General features: G+C 60.3%; 1 long non-coding RNA gene across 1 annotated transcript; it reads right to left on the reverse strand.

Annotated features, from left to right (window-relative positions):
* Positions 1–1,217: 1,217 nt before the first annotated feature.
* Positions 1,218–6,332, reverse strand: LOC122173146 (uncharacterized). The gene is made up of 4 exons (XR_010600381.1): positions 3,535–6,332; positions 2,903–3,074; positions 2,306–2,749; positions 1,218–1,902 (listed from the first exon to the last, which is right to left on the reverse strand). It is a non-coding gene; the product is annotated as an uncharacterized LOC122173146 (long non-coding RNA).
* Between the last annotated feature and the right edge of the window lie 1,189 nt (positions 6,333–7,521).

Genomic DNA, 7,521 nt, shown 5'->3' on the forward strand with positions numbered 1-7,521 from the left:
CAGCTATTTGAAAGTTTAGCCTGATAGTAAAGAGACCCCTTTTCAACCCTTCACCACACAAGAGAGCCGACAGCATTGGTCATGAACTATTTATTTCTCCTCTCCTGGCTCCCAAACTGCTTCTCCTCCCTACTGCCGCCAGCCACCTTCGAGTTCTCCCTCTTCTCTCCCCGGCTCTGCTCACTTGATTGCAGCAGCTCAGCGGATGGTCCAGCTTTACTCCTTCACTTCCACTCTTCTTCCCTTCTTTGGGTGGCTGCATTCGCCATTGAGCAGGCTGATGGAAATACCTGAGTGCTCGGCCTAGGCCAGGGGTCTCCAACACACGGCTTGCGGGGCTATTTCTCTAGGTGAGCGGCTCCAGGCCACAGGCCAATGCCATCCTGCACCCCAACCCCCTGCTGTGAGACCCTGCCTGCACCCCAACCCTCTGCCACACCTCACACTCCCGCCTGCACCCCACACCCCAACCCCCTGCCCTGAACCTCCTGCCTGCACCCCAACCCCCTACCTCACCCCTCCAACTCCCTGCCCTGAGCCCCCTGCCTGCACCTCAACCCCCTGCTGCACCTCAACTCCCTGCCCTCAACCTCCTGCCACATCCTACATCCTTCCTGCACCCCAACTTCCTATCCTGAGCCCCCTTCTGCATCCCCCATCCCTTCTGTACCCCAACTCCCTGCCCTCAGCCTCCTGCTGCATCCCACACTCCCTCCTGCACCCTAACTCCCTACCCTGAGCCCCCTGCTGCACCCCTCACCCCTACTGCACCCCACACCCCAACCCCTGCCCAGAGCCCCCTACTGCACCCCCTGCCTCACCCCTCCAACTCCCTGCCCTGAGCCTCCTGCACCTCAACTCCCGGCCTGAGCCCCTGCCACACTCCTCCTGCCCCCTCTGGGGGCAGGGCCAGGGGCAGGGGCAGCGAGGGGGGGGGTGTCAGTGATGCGGCCCTCGGGCCAATGAACTAGTCCTCATGCAGCCCTCGCGGTCATTGGAGTTTGAGACCCCTGGTCTAGGCTCACAGGCCCAGCAGCTAAAGCCAAGCCCCACTGAGAGCAGGGGGAGATTAGCCTGGATTGGCAGGAGTTGAGGCTTGGCCCATGGGGACCCCAGGCACTGCCGCTGCTGCCACCTTCATGGTGAATCCTCCAACGCCTCGCCAAAGGGCTCTTCCACATTCTGCAAACTGGCCTCACGGGCTGACTGCCTAGGAGAACAGAAACCCTTTGTTAGAGCCGGAGAGTCTCTTCCCACGGCTCCCTGAGGGTCACAGTGAAACACCTGCGAATCTCTAGGAGGCTCTCAAGCAGTTCCCTGCTCAGGCACTTGGCACCCACTAGCAATGGTCTCTGACAGCGGCTTTGCCAAGGGGAGCTCAGCAGATAGTCCCTTCTATGGCTTCCTGAGTGGGAGGGAGGTTGGTCTTGTCATTTAAGGCCTAGTGTCAGAGTCAGGGCTCCTGGGTTCTCTGACTTTGGAAGTGGGTGGAGTCTAGCGGTTGGAGCTGGACTGGTATCAGTCCCATGCTTCCTTCCTGCCTCCATCAGGGACGTCATGTGTGACCTTGCAGCCAGTTGCCTTCTATCCCTATGCCCCAGCGAACAGGGATAATACTGACCCCCCTCAGAGGGGCTGGCAGGGGTCACCAGCATCATGACTCAAGTTGGAACGAGTTGTGCTCTTGGTTGTGAAGGGCCCAGATTCAGTCCCCATGGATGCCCAGGGTGGCTGTATTGTGGCCATGGTTTGACTCACCGAGCATTACAGGTTGCTTAGCCCGGTCCTGGCCAGGCGTGGTGCATCTGCTCCTGGCCCTCTCATCACACACAAGAACATGGCCCACCACGGACAATCCATCAGCTCCCATCTGGTGTTCAGCTCCAGGATGGATGGGGAGCCCTAGCCGGACCATAGAAAGACGGGGGGTGTTCTTTGGTGGAAACTGCTGGAGCTTCAGCCTCTGCTCCCACCTCCACCCCCACGCTAAGGGCTTCAAAAGTGGTGCCTGACCCCAGGTTAACAAAGTAGCTGAGCTGAGGCCAGGGTGGGACTGATCCTAAGAAAAGAGCAGATTTCTCCTCGGCTCTAGGGAGATTCCCCTAGGAAAAGCAGCTGGGGTGGGGCGATACAAGCACTACCCCTCAGCCCTTGAATAGCGGCCAACTGGGACTTTGGGAGCCAAGGGACTGGTGTATCTTGCTGGAGATCAGAAAGGGGCATTGGAGAAGTTGTACCAAAGTCCATGTCACGGCTGGGTCAAGGGCAGCCAGACCTACTGGTCAGAGCCAGAGTCCACACTCACATGACAGGAGTGGAGAGTCAGCCGGGTCAGGATACTGGAAGATCAGCAGCAAAAGACAAACTTGCTATCACCACCACCACTCAGATGCCAGGAAATCAAGCCAGGGGAGCGGCAGCAGAACCAGGCAGCGCACGGTCCAGAACCAGGAGCAGGCCTGGTGTTCAGTCAGCTTCGTGTTCCTGCTGCTGTCGTCCACAGGGCCAGGGAGCTTTCCTGGGACTCCTCCAATAGGACCTCAGGAGTGGAGCCTCAAACTGGGGCTGAACTTCATGGGTCCGAGGTAAGCAATTTTCAGCAGGCTTCCAGGTGGAGGGTTGGAGTGTGGCTGCTCCCATGAACCCTGCAGACCCGGGTTGGAGACCCCTGGGTCGTGACAGTGAGTGATCTCTCCCCGCTCAAACCTCCTGCAGCAGGAAACAGTCTCCAGGATCCTGGACACCGCCTCTGAGAATAAAATGAGGATATCATGATGAGAAATAGGGCTCTGTACCAGGGCTGGAATCCAGGGGCCGGGAAAGCTCCCAGCCAGGCTATGCATCGGGGATGCCATTTCTCCCCCAAGAGACCCACACGCCCCAAGGAGTAAATGGCTCTTACCTCCATGAGGAACTGGGGTCTTCCATCTAAGCCTCTTTGAGAGCCGGCATTGCTGGGACGAGGTGACCTGTCCCCACTGCTCTCTGACGTGGCTCAGCTACAGGAAGCGCCCGTCCTGGAGGCTGTGCCAGATCCCAGGGCCTGGAAGACAGCTGGAAGGAGGCTCCTATTCCTGTCACACCCAGAGACCCCATAGAAGGGCCAAGGGGAGAATAAAGGGCAGAAGGTGAAGCTAGCCCTGAGCCTCTGTCCCACCCCCACCTCCTCAAAAGTGGAGCTTTCCGAGCTCCAGTGGGGCTGTGGCCCTGACACAAGGGCTTTTCTGCACCATATGGGGCAGGGAGAGCTCTGCCTGGGCGCAGCGGGAATGAGGGGGGGTAGACAGAGGGGAGTGGGTGCAAAGGAAAGAGGTCCTGCCCCATATGAAGGAATTTGGGGGGCAGAGGGAAGAACCCTGCTCCACAGAGAGGGGATAGAGTTTCTGTGAGTGCCAGGGGGCTCCATTTCCCCTTCTCGCTCCCCCAATCAGAGGGAGGCCACTCCAGCTGGCCCAGTCTGGTCTGGACCAGAGTCTGCAGGGTAGCAGTGGGCCCACAATAGGGCTGGGCGGTTTTGACGGGGTTGGGACTCACCAGCATGGCGCCTCCCGCTGGTCGCTCTGGGAATTAGCTCAGTTGATGGGGAACGCCCTCTGCTGGCAGCATCCCATCCATCTCTTGTCCTCCATTGGCATCTGGAGCCGCGTTGCTCACCGCTTGACACTGCCCTTCAGGCCACTGCCCCTCCAGCAGTGCCCACTAGTCCATCCTCACCCCATTCCAGGGGCGGGGGTTAGCAACAGTCCTTGCACCTGCCTCGGTGGCCAACCGCAACCCCCAAAGTCTAGCCCCTTGTCTCAAGGGCCGGTTACAATTTGTCTCGGCCACCGGATGGCCAGATGCAGTACTGCCCAGCCCGAGATGCTGGTCTCCTATTCTGGAGACAGACCTTCCCCCATGAAATTCTGGGGGAGACTACCTGCTTCTCTCCTGGGCAGCCATTATATAGGGCCTAGCCTAGCCCTGATTGGCTGGCTCTAATCTTGGCCCTGATTCGCTCTCAGTAGGCCCTTCCGTGATTGGCTGATAGCTTGCACAGCCATTCTGGCCTACTCTAGTTCCCTCTCACATGGGGGTGGGGCAGCCGTCCCACCACAAACCCTCCCCCTTAAAAAATGGTCACGGGGGAGGGGAGGAAAGGGGTCCCTATCGCCCCAGCTTCCTTCGTAGTGGGGCCTGCAGGGCATCCCTTTCCTCTCGCAGGCCCTCCAAAGTCTGGAGCCAGCTGCTTCCCAGCTGTAGGGTCTGGGTTCCCACTGTAGAACGCCCTGGTCCTACGTGGGTTCCCACTTCTCTTTGGGTTCCCACATGGGCCCTCCTGGCTCCTATGTGGGTTCCCTCATTTCGGTGGGGCCTCTCTGCCTCAGCCCCTTTCTCTCTAGGGGCCTCCATCTTCACCACCTCTTCTCTGTGGCTGGTCTCTGACCGAGCCCTTGTCTCAGACACTCCCCCTTTCTGCCTCAGGGGGCAGTGCCTCTTTAAGTGTCCCCATTGGTGGTAGTGGAAGCACTTTCTGGGTCTTCCCCCTGCCACATCCCTACTCCTGCTTGTTTGGGCCCTAGCCCTTCCTTCTGGGCTGGCCCGGGCCTTGGGAGTCCTGTAGGGGCACTCTCTCTTCAGGTGCCCTGGCTCCCCACAGACCCAACAAGCCGGGGGGCCCCCTGTTACTCTCACAGGGGGTGCCTTTTCTGGGTGGGGCCTCTCTGCCCCCTCCCAGGAGGGACACTTCCTCCTTTAGTGTCCCTGTCATCTACAGGCGAAGCAGTTCAGCGTTCCTGGCCTCTCTCCCTCGGTGCCGGATCTCTTGTTTGGTCTGGGTGCCGACCTCCACAGCAGCCAGAACAACTCCCGCTGCTGTTTGGCAAGCCGAGCCACCCAGGCCCTCCAATAGAAGTCTCTTTTCTCCACCATTTTGGTCTCTCCATGTGGCACAATCTGCCTAGTCCACTTGACGGTGTCCTTCTTCAGGCCACTTCCCTCCAGCAGTGCCCCCTAATCCATCCTCATCTCCTTCCGGCGGGAAGTAGGTTAGCAACAGTCCTTGCACTTGCCTCAGTGGCGAACCAAAACCCGCAAAGTCTAGCCCCTTGTCTCAAGGGCCGGTTGCAGTTTGACTCAGCCATCGTATGGCCAGCTGCAGTACAAGAGGGAACGGGGGGACCTAGGCCCACCAACTATCCTGGGTCCAAACCTAGGGATCCTCTAGTGGCAGTCTCCCTGCTCTCCCCTTGTCCAACTGTCCCTGGGCCACTTCTCCTCTGGGCCCTCTAGGCCCTTTCTATCAGGGCCCGCAGTCTGGCAGGTCTTGGGCCGGAGCTGTAGTATGCTCCCTTGAGCCTGCCCAGCACTGCTCTTTCGGAGATGCTGGTCTCCTGCTCTGAAGACAGACCTTCTCCCATCAAGGTTTGGGGGATACTGCCTGCTGCTCGCCTGGGCAGCCTTTATATAGGGCCTAGCTTAGCCCTGATTGGCTGGCTCTAATCTCGGCCCTGATTGGCTCTCAGTTGACCATTCTCTGATTGGCTACCAGCCTCTGGAGCCGCTCTGGCCTACTCTAGCGCCCTCTTGCATGGGGGTGGAGCAGCCGCTCCACCTCAGCGATCAGCTGTCGCAACCAGGCTGCGGCCTGGGCTGCGGGGCTGGCTCCAGGCACCAGCGGAGGAAGCACATGCCTGGGGTGGCATTCCGTCCATTCTTGGGGCAGCACAGGCCGGGCGACTTTTTTGTTTTTTGCACTTCAGCTGTTCGGGCGGCGGCAGTCCGAGCGTTGTTGGTGGTTTTTTTTCTGCTTTGGCAGTTCGGGTGGCAGCAGTCCAAGTGGTTGGGGTTTTTTTTGGTTTTCTTTTTGCTCACTTTGGCAGTCCGAGCGTTGTTGTATTTTTTTTTTTTTGCTTGGGGCAGAAAAAATGGTAGAGCCGGCGCTGCTGGGCTGAGGTCGCTCAAGTGGTCAGCCCCTCAACACACTGTATCGGGGGTGGCTCAGGCCTGGGCGGGGCCCAAGCACCCCACAAACAACCAGACTTCAAGGGCGGGCCCTGGCCTGGGTGGAACCCTGGCAGCCAGCAAACAGACAGACTTGACAGGGCTGGCTCTAGCCTGGGCGGGGCCCCGGTGGCCAGCCAACAAACAGTTCCTGTCCTGGGCTAGAGCCTCCTTGCACCATGTAGGGGGTCAGCCACCCGGGGTGGGGTGGCAGGGGGACGCGGTCCCACCCTCCTCCCCCGCGTCCCAGCCCAAGGCGCTGGCAGGGGCAGGATTGGTTGTCCCTGCGTCGGCGGGGATCCAGCCGCAACACGCCGACTGAGCCGCGCCGGGCTCTGCAGCCAGCAGCTCCCGGGCTGCCCCTGGGCTACTTCCTGCATCCCCAGGGTTTGGTACCTGCGGCCTCCAGGCCTCTTCCGGCTCCCTGGAGTAACAGGGAGCGGGTACTCTGGGCCAGTCCTCGTCCATGTCTGGGGTTAGGGTTAGGGGCCTCTGGAGAACAGGCCAAGTGTCCTCCTCTGTTGCAGGCTGTTCCCCAACTGTGGTCAAGGGCCGGCCTTTTATATTTCCGACCCCACGCCCCGGTCCTTATGGCGAGGGGGGCGGGGCGATATAGGCTCCGCCCTCCAAGGGGCGTGTAGAGGGGCCCTCGCTCTCCTGCTCGGAGGGAGGCCGCTCAGTTTCAACAGAGTCTACCAGAGGCCCCGGTGGCCAGCCAACAGGCGAGGGGGGTGGGGCGATATAGGCTCTGCCATCCAAGGGGCGTGTAGAGGGGCCCTCGCTCTCCTGCTCGGAGGGAGGCCGCTCAGTTGAAACAGAGTCTACCAGAGGCCCCGGTGGCCAGCCAACAGGCAAGGGGGGTGGGGCGATATAGGCTCTGCCCTCCAAGGGGCGTGTAGAGGGGCCCTTGCTCTCCTGCTCGGAGGGAGGCCGCTCAGTCTCACTACACTCCCCGTTTAGAGGGAGCAGGAGTTGCTGGTGGCCTTGGAGGCAGAATTCCTGCAGCGCCTCCGGCACTTGGCGCAAGTGCCGGATGATGTGAAGTTCGTTCATTATTTTGGCTGTGACGACCTCGTGCTGCAAGGGAACGAGGACCTGTCAGAGACTCAGATGCCCCCGTGGAATCAGGGGGAATTAAGGGCCCCTGGGACCAGCAGCAATTCCACCCAGCACCCGCGCACCTCTGAGGGATGAAGTCCCCCTCCTGACCCCCAGAATGGAGTCTTGTTTTCCTTTCAAGGGACCTCCAGTGCCAACAACCTCCTTGTAGGGGGAGCTCCTGCCAACTCCCACCCAGTGCCCCTGACAGCTGTTCCACCGCCAATCCACAGCTCAAGTTCTCTGACCCCTCTCCTCCACCCCCACCCAGGTTGGGCAGAGAGGGGGCTCTAGCGGGGCGGGGGGGCGGAGGGATTCTGGCAGCAGTGAAGTGGGATGTGGGGAGCTTGAGACCTTTCCCCAAGTCATCCCAGCCACTGAGGCTGAAGCCGCAGGATGGCAGCCCTGGTGAATGGGGCAGATCAGCAGCCCCTGCTGAGT

Source organism: Chrysemys picta, chromosome 4, assembly GCF_011386835.1.
Source record: "Chrysemys picta bellii isolate R12L10 chromosome 4, ASM1138683v2, whole genome shotgun sequence".
Lineage (NCBI taxonomy): Eukaryota > Metazoa > Chordata > Testudines > Emydidae > Chrysemys > Chrysemys picta.